Raw genomic sequence first — 16,637 nt, 5'->3', positions numbered from 1 at the left:
CTGGTTCCACAGATATTAAACTCATATTCAGAGCAGAGGATTAGAGGAAGCTCCCAGAGAGTATGATTTTTGAGATAATATTGAAAGGCAAATAGCTATTTCTATCTGTAAGTTCCACTTGCAATTCAAATTCAGTATGTCTGAAATAAACTCACGTCTTCTTTTAGTTTAATCTAAGTCAACTTCTCCTATCTTTCAAAGCTAGCTCTCCAAAATATTACAAAATAACCTGCTGATAAGACAAATTTTTATATTGCTTACCATGGTAAGGGAGAACACTACTCCAACAATTTCAGTAACATTGCAGAGGGAGAAGAACAACATTGGGATAGTTCTTAAGATACTTAAGTCTAAAGGATGATTCTGAAATTATGTTGAAATCAGTGTAGGATAGACATGTGGGGAAAGTGTGCTTGAATAGAACTGAGTAAAGGTCATAACTGATAGTGTAGAATTGGTGGACACAGGAAAAGGAAGATTTTGATGTAAAGGTTTAGTCCTGGGACGCAAACTATTATTTGATGTTTTTTATTGAATAATTGAAATTCCTGGAATGAATAATTCATAATTTTTCATCAGAGTAATGAACTTGTTTAATAAAGTAATTTGCAACTTTTATCTTTCTAAGAGTTTCTTGGAATACTAAAACTTTCTTGGTGAGGACAGTTGAATAGTAAAGTCAGGTTAATGCAGACAGTAGGCTATATTGATAGATTCAATTTTTACTAATCCTTTCTATGTCATTCAAGGGCAGCATTAGTTATCCAGTGAGGAGAAGGTGATTAAATTTAGAAATATTGCCTCTGCTTCCTGGTCCTGCCATTGACAATGATGAGTCATGACACATCTTTAAATCTCACTTTTGATACCTTCAGAAAGGGGGACTATGTTTCCCTTTAAAAATGGGTGATAGATTTAAATGAAGAAAGCGTAGTAGTATTCCAGTATTAGCTCACCCTAAATCTCATAGGGGAGGAGAATATGTTTCTCTTCTACTCTTCTAAGTTCTTAACGGAGGGTCTTATAACAAAAGATGGATTAACAAGAGAAAAACATACAAATTATTAAATATAAATTTTACATGACATAAAGAAATGAAGGCCTGAAGATGTGGTTAAAACCTGAGTGGTTTTATGCTAGGTTTGAGGAAGAATGGAAATGTGTGGGGAAAATGTGATAATTGATAATCTTTTTTGTTGTTGTTCTAAGTGTGGTAAACCAGGGAAAACAGCAAGGCCACATTCCTCTTTGGGTCTTAGAGAAGCGTGTTTGCTTACTCCAAGTATAAGGAAAACACCTCACAAGAGGGTTTTGTGATCTGCTTCAGGGGAAGTTCAGAAAGTCCTTCTTGTACCTCCCATTTCTCAAATTCTTTCAGCTTGAAATATTCAGTATGCCAAGGTGCTATATTTTGGGTAGTGTGTCCTGAACCCTGTCAATCCCAACCACCCACCACCTGTAAAGTTGTCAGAAAATCAGCCCTGAATGTAGACACCTTTCCCAGCATGGGGCAATGCAGGCATGTTTCATGTTATAGTGTGCAAAACTTTCCACATAATGGTGAAAAAAAAATCATAGTCTACTTACAACAGAATTAAAACAAAGTTATTGATCTTAGATTTAAATTCTACCTGGAATTTGTCATTTCTGCCAATGCACTCAGCTTACTCAATATTATAATTGACTGAGGTTCTATGTATCTTTCTTGCTTTTCTTTCTTTCTTTTTTTCTTTTCTTTCTTTTTTTTTTTTGGATCACTTTAGCATTCAGAATGAGCTAATTCTGCTTCAGTCATGCTTGATGAGTACTGGTGATTCAACTGTTGCAAAACTTTGAAAGTGTTCATTAATTCAGGCTTAATTAATGCAGAATGACAATTAAACTTTTATGGAGTATATGTCATCAATATGAATACCATGCATTTATTATACTCCTGAATATTGGGATGAATACAAATGAATTTCAATGACCAAAAAACTTAAAAAGTTACCCCAGTTGGATAGCTATGGATATATATGAAATGTGCCTCATGTTACTGAAAGAGATTTGAAACTACATTTTATAACCTATGATCTAAATGCAGAGAAAGCACTATATTTTTATTAATGTAATGGCAGCTTTTCTTATGAAATCAGCCTCTGGAAAAAAAAGGCATAGATAATTTCTTTAACTTCTCGCTCAATAATTTATATGTTCTAAAAATATTAGAATTCTAGATTCATGATATTAAAAATTCAGTCTGTGATTTCAAGAATATTTAGTGTTTCTTAAACTCAGATGTCTGTTCTTTTGTGTTAAGTGGAACAGCTGTACTTTCCAGAATCTGAACCAGCATAAGGTGAATGGCAATGTGAAATATGCCTGTTCATTTCAAAATTGCATGGTTTCATCAAATCCTAGGCTTATATGCCAGGTTCCAGTACTCAACAAAACCAGAAGTTTGCCATGGCAACTGCTATTTCCTTTTTTTATATATAAATCAACAGACTAACAGGAAAGAACCATCATGTCAGGATGCTCTTCCAACTCATATATAACTAGATTTTTATTGATGTTCATTTCTTAAGATAATGGAGGTTGAATGTTAAAAACTTTGGTTTTGATTAAAGTTTACAATCAATAAACTGATACTATGTCATAAATGAAGAATGTAGTCCGTAACTTGTAAAATGACTGTGGAATTCTGTGTTCTGTATAGCTTACTATTCCATTTAAGGGGGGACCAACCCACTTTTTTGGTAGGAAAACGAAAGTTTGGAATCCGTACCTTAGTTTCCTTTTAAAATAGCCAAGTGCCTATAGACATTTGGTCTCTTCATTACTTTGCACCCATATCAGTCACACGATCTAGTAACAAGATCAGTCATGATTTTATTCATAGACTTTTTAAAGAGGCCTGGGTAAAATTAATAGTTATCATAGGAAAGTTCATCATAGGATAGACTTATAGGAGAAATGAGCATTTTCCTGAAAATTCATATATAGTAAACAATTTCACAGAAGAAGGAAAATTATTTAGGAAATACATTTTTTATTCAAAACCTGAGAAATAAAATATAGTTAGGTCAAGTGATAGGCAACTGTAAAGACTTTCTTAAAATAATTATGTTCAAAAAGATATCGCATCTTTGGTTAAGCATCCAATTCTTCATGATCTCAGGGTCCTGAGATGGAGCCTCACGTTGGGATCCATGCTCAATGCAGAGTTGGCTTGGGTTTCTCTCCCTCCCCCTCTGCCTCTCTCTCAAATAAGAAAAAAGAAAAAAACGTCTTTCAATGATCTGTTCTATATGACATTCTGGAAAAGGCAAAACTATAGAGACAATAAAATGGTAAGTAGTTCCCATGGTTGAAGGGGAGCCAGAGGAGAGATGTATAGGTGAGCAAAGGGAATTCCTAGGGCAGTGAAGCTATGATACTTTCAGGGTGCATACATGAAATTATGCATTTATTGAGACCCATAGAAATTTACAGCACAAACAGTGAACCTTAATGTATTCAATTTAGGAAAAAAAATTTAGGAAGAAGTTAGGGGATCCCAGGAAGGAATGCAGAGTATGACAAGAAAATCTAACTGTATTACAAATATGTAAAACAACCACTGTCTTCCTTGCAATAACCTGTAGATCCAGTCTTGTCATAAGAAAAGACGTCAAACAAATCCCTGTTATGGGGACATCCTACAGAACTCCTCAAAATTGATAAGATCATCACCAACAAGAAAAGTATGAGAAACTTTTATGGCCAAGAAGAGCTAAAGAGATATGAAAACTAAATATAATATAGCACCCTAGTGAGGATCCTGGAACAAAAAAAGGATGTTGGGCAAAAACTAAGGAAATATGGATAAAATGTAGACTTCAGTTTCTAATAATGTATCAATATTGGCTTATAATTGTAATGAATGCACCATCCTAATCTGTTAGTCATAGGGTAAGCTGATTGTGGAATATATGGGAACTCTCTATACTATGCTCTCGATTTTTCTGTAAATCTAAAACTTCTAAAACATAAACCTGTTTTTTTAAAAATGAATTTGATGCACTGAAGCCTTTGCAAGTCACAAAGAGCTTTTGCATTTGTCATTTCACTTATTTTTGTAATAATTCTCCAAAGCACTTTTTGTTATTTTCATAAAGTAATTTCTTGATTAAAGCTCAGATCAATTTTTCTTTCTATAGCTACAATTTTAGTAGTTTAGAAACCTAGAGGTAGAAAGAGCTTCAAACAATTTTCAGAAATAAGTATATCTATGTTAAATACTGGAACATCAGTTGCTTTCTCCTTCTCTTCTCCTATCCCCTCCTTTTAAAAACAGATCTCTTCTTTTCATCCAAGGCTGCTGACAGCATGTCCCTTTGGTGGAGCCACACCTGATATCTAACCATCTGAAGACCTCACCAGTAATCTCACCCTGTTGGAGTTTCCTACTTAATTGTCTATCACCCACCACATTGTCAGTGTCTTGGGGCAGGCACACTGTGTCCCCACAGACTTGTGCAAGCATATCATGTAGTATACATTCAATATATGTTTGAAGAAACCAAACTTCAGTCTGCTTAGGGAACTGTGAGCTAATACAATTAGAGAGCTAATGTCCCTGTGCTTGTTAAATGCCATAACGGAGGGTATGCACATAGGAATGTCAATTCTTATTATTTACGGTAGTTGTGTCTGTAAAGTCACTGCAAACACTGAATTGGTAGATACTGAACAACTGCGCATGGAAGAAATACAGGGTTAAGTTCCTGAAACACTTTGGTCATGGTATTTTTGTCAACTGATCAATACATAACCCTGTTTTATGTGTGCTTCTGTTCCCATATGCTTTATTTAACATATACTCTTGATTAATTAACAGTGAACTCAGGACGCACGGCACTGCAACTCATGCCGAGAGAAGCTAATTTAGCACAGGTATTTTATATATATACATATAATCCATAAGGCACAGCATTGCTTTTTTTACACTTCAGCACAACCCTTGGGGGCCATTTTAAACAGCAAAATAACCAACAGAAAGCACAAAGATTTGAAGAACATGGCACTAAATTCACAATGTAAGGGCTGAAATGAGGAGGCAGAGTGTCATCTCATTCTACGTCAGCTGGTAATGTGCATGGCAGGTGACTCAAGTTTTTCACCTCTCTGTATATATCTGTGAATGACTTCAAAAGTCTTACTGTAGTGATTTGAGATTACAAATAAATTTTAGCAAGTAGATGAATTTGAAAATACAGAATGTGTGAATCATGAAGATCGACTGTACTTCACAGCTTCTAGAACCTGATTGCTCAGACAATAATTTCCCAATTGCTATGTAATGGATCTTTGAAAGGCACCAGCACTTGGCACCAAGGTGCCTGAGTTCTGTTCCCCTGCCTTATATTTCCTGATTAGATGAGACAGCTCTAACCAAGGCACTCTCTCCTAAGGGCATATGGAGGGGAGCAAATATAGGGTAGCACTATTCATACAGGATCCTGTTGAACCATAAATCTTATAAATGGACAGGATCTCAACGTTCATCTGTTTTATTTCAAATATACTCCAAATGTAGAAACTGAGACACAGATGCATTAAAGTGGCTTGCTCAAAATTAGCAGCAATGCCAGAAAAATAACCATGTCCCACAGTTTTTACTTTGCTGGTACATTGTGTTATGTGTTGATAGGTTTCTTTGTTTGCTTATTTATTTACATTTACTGAAAGTTACCATGTGCAAGGAAATGTATGGCTGCCTGTCCTCAAGAAGTCTACAGTCTAGAAATTCTATGCACAGACTCTCCCTAGACTCAGATTTTTTTTTTTTTTGATGCTCTACCAGATTATTGGCTTTAAAGTTGTGTTAACTCATTTAATGTATAGGTCTTGTACACTCTCCATCAGGTAGACAATATGTTTAATATTTTTACCTACGGATTGATTACAAGCCCTCTTCCCTTTTTATTCTGCATCCCATCCCTAGGAGAAAGACTTGGAAATTCATATTCCAATTCAGATTCTCTTCTGAGCTTCAAACTAATATATCCAACTGTCTACTTGGCATCTCCACTTAGATTTCTTAAGTGTACCTCAAATTTGACATATCTCAAAGTAAAATTGTACTCTCCACTCCCCAACACCCTCCCACAACATACTCTAGAAACCTGGGAGCCCTTAACACTTATGTTTTCCATACCACCCACATTTAATCGCCAAGACCTGTTGGGTGTACCTCCACAATGTATTTTGAATTCATCTAGATCTCTCCATCTCTGTCTCAAACACCCAAATCCAAGCCACTGTTATTGTCTAGGACACTGCATGGCTTCTTAACTGCTCTCCGCACTCCATTCTTGGCCCTCCAAACTGTTCTTCACACAGAGGCCAGAGTGAATTTTTTAAACTGTAAAGAATATAATATTGCTTTACAGCTTTAAAAATCTCCAGTAGTGCTTGCTATATAGTTTAGAAAAAGTCCTCAAACTCCCTAAGACGATCTTCAAATATTTGTATGTGCTGCTCCCTCACCCCCCGCACCTGTCTCTTCAGGATAAGCACTGGCCGTTCTCCTCCTCACTCTGCATTTTAGCTATCCCAGCCCTCCTTCATGTGCTCAAATGCCCCACACCTTCTCCCAGTTTAACACCTGCAAATATGCCACACTTTTCACCTTTAAAATTCTTTCTTAGAATATTAGTCAAGACAATTCCTGCTGATATTTTAGATCTCAACTTAAACATCATTTCTTCAGTGAGACCTTTTCTGACTTTCTCAATTTAAATTAGAACTTCTTGTTACACACTACATACCTGGTCTTTCCTTCCATAGCACTTATTCTAATCATAATTATAAGTCTGTTTTATAATACTTTGTGTCCTATCTCCCTTTCTTCACAATATATTCCATGTAGAAATCTATGTCTCCCTCTCCAGTGCTTAATTCTCAGTGTGTAGTACAGGACTTTGCCAGCACTACTCTCCGAAAATAACTGTTGAATTAATAAATACGCTGACAGAGCTATTATTTTTTATTTAGATATAACATACATATAATAAAGTACATAGAGTGACTGATATTAAGGATATAGCTTGATTTTTAAATATATGTATATATCTGTTTACCAATACCCATGTCAACATGTAAAACATTATAATTGTTATTATAACGTTCATTCCTTAACTTGGAAATTTCAGTTATGAGCCTCAGCTGTGTAGTATGGTAGTTTAGAACAGTGTTTCTAAAGATTTTAATGAGCAAAGAATCACCTAGGGACCTTGTTAAACTACAGACGCTGATTTACCACATCAGAGGTCAGGCCCAAGACACTGAATCTCTAACAAGTTTCTAACAACAAATCTCTAACAACACTGGTCAAGCTAGTGTCGCCAGTTCATGAACCACACTCTGAGTAACACTCTTTCAGAAAAGGGATATATGAATGGGCAAAGGACTGTGTTTGAGTCCTGCCTTTGCTATTTGGTAGCTCTGTGAAGCTAGGTCAATTATTTAACCTCTTCACAACTCTTTCTTTTATTATTTGTGAAATAGGAGCAATAATATCTACCATGACAGGATTGTTGTAGGGTAAATGGAGATGATGTATGGCACAGTGTTTGGTGTGCAATATATGATGTATCACTACTGTCATATCTTGCATAGAACACTGACAAGTACTCCACACCAATGGATGAGGTTTCTTATCCGTAAAGTTAGATGGTACTTCATCAGTAAATCCTCTTCTAGTATCCATCTCCCTTGTATATTTCAGTCATCTTTTTAAAGAAATTTCCTCACCATAGCATATACGCTCCCCAATGTCCATCACCCAACCACTCCATCCCTTCCACTTTCCTCCCCCCAGCAACCCTCAGTTTATTTCCTGAGATTAAGAGTCTCTTATGGTTTGTCTCCCTCTCTCATTTCATCTGGTTTCATTTTTCCCCTCCCTTCCCCTATGATCCTCTGTCTTGTTTCTCAAATTCCTCTTATCAAATTCCTCTTGTCTTTCTCTGACTGACTTATTTCACTTAGCATAATACCGTCTAGTTCCATCCATATCATCTTTTATACTTAAGAAGAAAATGTGGAAAAAATCAAGAACACTGTTTAGTAGAGGGAGGTGTGGTTGAGAATCTTAAAACAATAGTGAAAGAAGTAAAACATCCAATTAATAAATGTTTATGGAATGCCTTCTCTGAGTGAGCGCTTGTCCTAGCCCTTAAGGAACTCACAGCTTAATGCAGATATAGAAGATAAATATTTGAGCTAGAAGTAGTTTGGTAGGGGAACTCAGTACTCCGAGAAATCATTTCTATTTACCTGATGTAAAGGCTTTTATAAAACAGGCTCAGCAGAGCCAATAATATCCCTGAGACTTGTGTAGAGTTAATTTACTTTTGGTTCTCTGCCCAGTTCTGTCAATTAAACACAGGGTTTTAAGTTCTTTTTTATTTTCCCAATTAGGTTAATAGAAAAAGATTTCTGTGGTCCTTAGGGCAAAGTACAAATTCCTTAGGCTGGAACCCAAAGCAATTCACAGATGGATAACTGGCCTCCTTGGTTGCCTAACCCCTACCCACCATGCCCACTATACAGATCTTTGCTTCAGCTTTATCAGCAAGATCCATTCCCATAAATGGGGTCATTCTCTCTACTATTTCCAGATCTTTGGTTTTGTTCCCTTTGCTTGAAGCCCTTCCCCCTAAATCCTATTTATTCTTCAAGAGTTACATTAAGCATCTCTTATTCCAGGAAATATTTCCCAAATTCCAAATTTGAGTTAATTGCACCTTGCTTTTGCTTTTGTGTAAATTTTTTGTTAAATCATGGCTTATATTCTACTGTAATCTTAGGTTTACTTGATGACCCTGCCCTAACTATAACCTTTAAAGAATAGTCCTTGAGTACTGTTATGCTGAAAATAAATTTAAAAAATTAAAAAAAAAAGAATAGTCCCGAGTCTTACCTTTCTCTGCCTCCCACATACTAAGCAGTAGATCTACACATGGAGGTCCATAATCCATAATCATGCCTGTAGAAGGCAAATAAAAATTCACTCCTCATGCAAAAAGCTACATGGAAAGACTTGAAACATCATCACTATTAGTAGTAGTAGTAGTAGTAGTAGTAGTAGTAGTAGTATTTTACATTTGACTAAATTCTAAAGAAAACAACAACAACAACAACAAACCACAATGTCAGGTTACAATGTTAGGAAGAGCCAAGACAAACAGAATGGCAAAATTTAAGATTGGAATTTAAGGAGCAAAATACAGTGGAGGAAAATGCAGATGAAATAACTGAGAGAAAATAACAAAGTTGGAAGAATTCTAAAACTAAGGTATCCAGAGAAACAGAGATCTGTGAATTGGGTGTGTGGGCAGTGAGGCTAAAAGATACAGTTGTATCAGAAGGCATTTTGAATTGTCTTTGTGGGTATAGGCTGGGATTTTTTTTTTTTTTTTTGCCTTTTTTTGGGGGAAAGCTTCTTTGGTGTTTGCTCTTGAGAGATGAGTCCCAGAGAAGGTGTCTAGATGAAATCCAGAGGAAAGCTGACTGATGAAGAGAACATCAGAGAGCATCATGTTTCTTTCTAGGCTGTGGAGACTAGACCTCTAGAGCAACACTGCTCAATAATAAATAATATAAATCTCTTGATTCATTTTTGTGGGCCATTCATCCATCTGAGATAAACATAAGGGAGACAAAAAGCCAGCATTCCATTGCAGAGTTTGGCTGCTCTGACTTATAAGCCCTTCTGTAAGTTACATTCCATGAGAACACAGACATATCCATTCATTTGCATCTTGTCTATCTCTGTTTTCACAGGACTGACCACATTAGAGCTGCGTAGGACAGAGAGGGATCTTATGGCTGGTAAAGCCTAAAGCATCTGTCAGGCCCCTTGCAGATAAGTTTGCTGTCCCCTGTTCTAATCTCACACATTTCTCCTTTCTGTAACAATGTAGACAGGAAAGCCACAAACCCAATGAAAGTGATAAATCAAAACTCGAGTTGCAGTCCATGTACCATCTGATGTGTTTTTGTCTTTCAGATTGTGGACAACTATACATTAGTTCATGAAAACTTTGTTACATGCAAGCTGCTACCAAAAACAAATACTATGTTGTTTCATTTTATTATTATATGAATTTAGATAAAATGAAGATCAGTAGGGGGGATTTTAATGTATCAGTATAAGGAGAATTCACATCTTGGGAATTTTGAGGCAGTAATTTTCAATAGAAAACAAGCCTTAATAAGTATATATACTTAGACCTATGTACAGAAAGTTAAATCTATACACTTATTTTGAAAGAAATATGAATATTCAAGGAGATTTAGCAATTAGAACATTTGTGTATGTTATAAAAGATTTGAAATAATCTAAGTATCCAGCAATAGAGGATTCGATCAGTAAATTAAGGTTTACTGATATACCAAAATTGATATGCAATGTATGCATTAAAATATTTTAAACTATTTATAAACATGAAAAGATTATTAACTTGCCATTTGCTATTAGCAAGGATATAAAACCGGAAGGATAGAGCAAAATAGTAGTCGGTGTTATGGGTAGATGGAAAAATTAGGAATGAGTTAGTTTTTCTTTTTCTGTTGTGTATTCCCATTATTAATAGGTACATTTGAAAAATAATGGAAAATACACCACTCCTAATACACACATATATACTACATTTTTTTCATAAATATAATAAATAGTCTTGAGGGGAGACAACGTCTAGAGAAGGTACTCTGGAGTTTGTACCAATTTCCCTACCTCCTGGGGTTTACACTTCAAATATATGCATCTTGAAACACACAAACACACAGACACACACAGACACATAGACAGACACAGACACACACACATACACACATAAATAGGAGGCAATACCACTTCCTGGTTTCTTGTTCCTCCCTTCACTAAAGTTCTGACCTATGAATTCCTTGGATCTCTTTCCTATGTATACATCCTATCCAACTAGAAAAAAGACTGAATATGATTTATTTATATTCTTGTCTGTAAATAGTCCTGAGTAAAGCCAGATTCCCTATTTCCATACTTTCCAAAACTAATATGAGCTATTAATTACTTTCCACTATTGAATGAGATAAATCTCATAAGTAATTACTTCATTTCTATATAAAAGAGACATAACCAAAGTTAAAAAATATAAGGGAGGGGCACCTGGGTGGCTCAGAGGGTTGGGTCTCTGTCTTCGGCTCGGGTCCTGGGATCAAGTCCCACATTGGGCTCTCTGCTCAGCGGGGAGCCTGCTTCCTCCTCTCTCTGCCTGCCTCTCTGCCTACTTGTGATCTCTCTCCCTGTCAAATAAATAAATAAAATCTTTAAAAAAATATAAGGGAAAAGAGGGCAGTTTTGGGTGAAGATTTCCCACTTTTTCTACTTTTTTTTTAAAAAAGATTTTATTTATTTGACAGAGATCACAAGTAGGCAGAGAGGTGGGGGGGGGAGGCTCCCTGCCAAGCAGAAAGCCTGATGTGGGGCTCAATCCCAGGACCCTGAGATCATGACCTGAGCTGAAGGCAGAGGCTTAACCCACTGGGCCACCCAGGTGCCCCATTTTTTCCACTTTTTATCTCATGAATCAGGATCATGAAATAATTATTACACTTCTCTTGACATTCTGAGTTTTCAACAATTTTTTTGAGATAAAGTTAGGCACCCTGGTATGATTTCCTCACCTCAACTGCTGTGATATTCTTTTGTGATAAAATAATGTTCGGTGTTTAGTTTCATAGGAACTTTTCTATAAAAGATTTATTCCAAGTATAAGCATAAAGCGCCTCCTTGTAAGTTCAGCAAATTTTTAGGATGCCTGATTGGGCTCAGTCTATTAAGTGCTTTTTTTTTTTTTTAACTTATTTACATTCAATTAGTTAACATATAGTATATCATTTGTTTCAGATGTAGAGTTCAATTATTCATCCACTGTGTATAAAACCCAGTGCTCGTTATATCATGTGTCCTCCTTACTGCCCATCACCCAGTTACCCCATTCCCCTGCCCCTTCCCCTCTAGCAACCCTCAGTTTGTTTCTTATAGTTAAGAGTCTCTTATGGTTTTTCTCCCTCTCTGGTTTTGTCTTTGATTTCAGCTCAGGTCATGATCTCCAGGTTGTGAGATCAAGCCCTGCATCAGGCTCTGCACTGGGAAGGGAGACTGCTTGGGATTCATTCTCTCTCCTTCTCCCTCTGCCCCTCCCACATACAACATCCCCCACCCCCATGCTTGCTTTTCCGCTCTTGCTCTCTCTCTCTAAAAAAATAAATAAAGTTCAGTAAATTTTCAGAAAAGAACATCTCATATCCCTATTGCCTTAAATTCTGAAACATCATTATTATCCATGTCATAAAGTTATTATAAATATGAGAAATGTACTTAAGATACCAACGGTGTTGCTTGGCAAGCTACATCATTCAACATACAGTTGCTAATTTGTTGCTCCTTATTTTTGATCAAACATGTTATCTGGCAAAATAAAATCAAAACTAGTATGTTGCCCAACAATTTCATTTTCAACTGATTATTGTGGACAACATAAAAAACAACTTCCTGGTACTTAGTTGGATTCTAGGGAACAATTTCTTTCCTTCTTTTTCTTTTTTTAAGATGTTATTTAATTATTTTGATAGAGGGATAGAGAACATGAGCAGGGAGAGCAGCAGACAGAAAAAGAGGGAAAAGCAGGCTCTCTGCTGAGCAAGGAGCCTGATGCAGACTGGATCCCAGGACCCTGGGATCACAACCTGAGCCAAAGAAAGCCTCTTAACTGACTTAGCCCAATTTCTTAGGTGACAGTTTCAAGTTTCAAGGTGGCAGTTTCAAGCCCTATCTTAGGGCTTCATTTCCTCTTCACCTTTTTCTGTTTCTCTCTGAGGTAAACATGGTAAGTCACCCATCTCTTGTAAAAGGCCAGAGGATTGAACTAAGAAGCAGGATATGATTCTAAGTAATATGGGAATCTTTGTTTCTGAGAGAGTGTATGTGTGTGCTTGTGAAGGTCCATGCTGTCAAACAGCAGCAGCAGCAGGACTCTGGCGAGGTGCTGCCACCCTGTCCATCTAACACAGGGGAGAACTTGCGTACCAGATTCTGAAATGAAAAACAAGATGCTCTTGCGTAGGATTGCACATCTTGTGTTGGCCTGAACCTCAGCTTTTTCCCCCCGTCTGGAGTTTAGAGAGAGTCTTACCACATCAAGCTCAAAGCAGAAACACTAATCACCTCCACACTTTTTAATGCCTTGTTTTTCTCCACCGCAAAAACGTTTATCTCTGCTGAAATACTGTTTTTCCTAAAGCCTAGACTTGGTATTTACTTCCTCAGTCTCTGCATGTTAAATGACTTCTTGCAATTCTTGGATGAATATGGGCATGGTTGTATAATACAAAAATCATTTAAAAGTTTAGCAGAAGATTTTAGGTGGTGGTACATAAAAGGCTTATTTCCTTTAAGACTTGTCTCTTGGTACATAGAATCAGATGAATTGCCAAGGGGGGAAATAAATCCCATCTCTGATTAAGTGCCCAAAATGATTAATGCTTTGAGTATACTGGTTGCTTTAAAAAAAATTTGTGGTTTTGAAGCTTTCATCAAGTTTCACATTTGTCCTTATATTTAAGCTGATGTTTCCATTAAGTGAATTAGGCAAATGTGTAATAAGCCATCTACATATTACATAAAAGTATTGTCACTCTGGCTTACAAAGTACCTAACAGCCTGTGAATAAATAGCTCATTGAACGCTACGTGGAAGGTAATATCTATTCATTGAACAAACACTCACCCAAGTTGATACATTTTGAGAGGAAAGAAGGCTCAGGAACAAAGGGTCTGTAACTAGAAAAGAGGTACCAATAAACATATATGGGAGAGATATTAGGTATTAATATTTTAGATTATAGAGAAAATATCTGTGAAAGGAAAATATGAATACCAAGACCATATTTTACTACATAATTTTGCTTAGATATAATCTATTTGCCATTTTTTTTAAAATATAGAAATTGGATGTAATATGATTTATGATTTTCTGGGAGCCATTAGCCAAAGATGTCTATATATTCTCAACTTCAAAAGGGAAAGGCCATTCTCTAAAATTTTTGGTTTGATCATCTGGGTAAATGGAGATGCCATCTCCCCAAAATAAGAAATATTGGGATTGGTGCAGAGCTGGGTGGGGTAAAGGGAGTTCAGTCTGGGACAAGAGAAGTTTGAGAAGTTTGAGGGATTTCTAAGCAGCAATGCCAAGTTAAAATGAGAGCCCAAAGGCGATATCTGGGCCACAGGTAGACATTTTAAAGTCCTTGGCAAATAGGGTCTTAAAGCCAGCAAAACGGATGTAAAGCAAGACACAGAAGTTCAGGACAAAGTCTTGAAGTCAAAAACATCCTTAAGTTTAAACATGGACGGCAGTTCACATGTCAAGTGCTTTGTGAAGCACTGGGCCACGCGCCTCACCTATATTCATCATCCTTACTCAGCGCAGCTTTATGAGGAAGAGCCATCATTTCCATTTTCTGAATTAGCAAGTGAGGTCCCCAAATCATAAAGTCACTAGTCCAAGGCCACACTGCTAGGAAGTACCAAAACTGGGAATTGGACACAAGTCTGTTTTGTCCCAAAGCACCTATGTCCGTGAGCATAACATCCTCTGTGTCACCCCTTTGCTATTCTGTATGTGTTGTATACTTCTGTTGTATAAATAACCTCACTTCAATCCTCACAGCAGCTCTGCAGGAAGGTATTCTTACCTCAGTTTTGCTGCTAAGGAATCAGAGACACACAGGTGCAGTGATATATCTTAGGTTGGATGGCTAATTCTAGGGAAGCAGGATTCATACCTATGTACCCCTGTATGTCACATTGCTTCTTTGGTCTAGAGAGGAGAGGATGAAGATTTCTTAGGTGCATTCCTGGAGGAGGGGTGCCTAAGCCGGAGACTGATGTAAAAATTTCTTTGAGGTCTGAGGATTCAAAATAATACCAAGTGTTTTTGGATTAGATGTTAAGGGAAACCTTTCCTGATTTTTCTCTAAGAAGTAATGGATTTGTCAGGACCCTGTTATTGTCAGAGTAACAATAAAAAATAGAATACTTCTAGAAATGATAGGCAAATATATCCAGCCTTGGTATTCTCCAAGATGAGAAGTTTAGACTAAAAGGTCCTCATGTTCCCCTAACCTTAAGATGTCTATAATGTATGAAGTTCAGGTGTCTCACACACTTTCCCAACTTACTGGACAGAGCATCCTGTTCCAATTGTGCATAAAGCCTAGAGATGAGGACCAGACAGACTGCCAGACTGTTGACTAAGCTAATTTTTAATAAACTTTTTTTTATTTTTTAAATTATTTATTTATATTTTTAACTCCTGGAAGATGCTCTTGCCCCACTTGCTTTCCCCAGGTCAAATGAATCAGGATTAACATACCTTCTCTAGAAACTATCCTGATTTCTAAGTTACTTTATTCTCTTCGTCTGCTCAGACTGATGAGATATGCATGGTACTATGCAACTAATTTAGACAGTAATTACTGTTAATTTCCCCTCCCTATTATAGCAGAAGCAATGCTGAAGTTCAGAAGACCCACTTTGGCCTCTGTCTATGCCATGGTTCTGTAAATTTCCAACCCTGTAATATGGTGACGAATTTTGCTTAAAGTAGGTTTAATTACCTTAGAAAACCTCAAGGAACAGTCAGATGGAAGAAATTTGTTACCAGTTTCACTCAAAATAGCCCAAAGGGATTGAAGGAGAAAGATGAATATTATAGACAGTTTGCTACCTAGCAGGGTAGAAAGATAATAAACTTGGCTCCTTTTCCAGCTGAACTGTAAAAATCATAATCTTTCCCTTGACAGAGATTCACCAAATCAGTCTGGCAGTCTTTGGATAGCCTTGAACCTAGGGTTACTGGCAAGGATAAATGAAAATTGCACATGGCTGGGGTTGATCTATTGACCCTCCTTTCAAAGCCCTGCTCTGAAGAGGAAGATACTTTTATTAAAAAAAAATGCAACTTTTCAAGAACCATGTTCATTCAGAAAGACCCTGGTATTGACCAAGTCAGAGGCCCCATATTCCTTTTGAGGAGGTAGTTGTAATAAAATATATGTTTTAAAGCATAATTGAGACTGGAATTTAAAAGGGATGAGATGAATATGAATATTTTGTTTGGGTACCTAACTTATTAAACTCTCCTATTTCCATTCTGACTAGATGACGTCTTAGTGGCATCATTCTCATTGTGTTACTGGACACAGACCTGGGCATGCATGTAAGGACTTTGAATGCTTCACCCACGCTCACAGGTAATTAGTATGCAGACTGCTATGGGATAGATTTCTAAGATGGCACACATTTGGTGATTTGTACATGTAGTTGCTGTCTAAACATGCATGTACACTTAAACTGTTTTAGGCACCAACTTCGGTCAGTCTTTCATGATTTCTACTTTCATAAAAGCTCTATCCTGGATCACCTTCTGTTTCATATTAAATATCCACAGGCATGGGCACCATCGTGTTAGTTTTATCATGTAAACAAATTGTTGTCATATAGATCTTAATTCATGGAGAAGAGGAACATTACACAGAGACTATTGCTCATAGCTAATGTTTATG

This window comes from Lutra lutra, chromosome 1 (assembly GCF_902655055.1).
Source record: "Lutra lutra chromosome 1, mLutLut1.2, whole genome shotgun sequence".
Taxonomy (NCBI): Eukaryota; Metazoa; Chordata; class Mammalia; order Carnivora; family Mustelidae; genus Lutra; species Lutra lutra.
The sequence above is the reverse complement of the archived record's forward strand: the minus strand, read 5'-3'. Positions refer to the sequence as shown.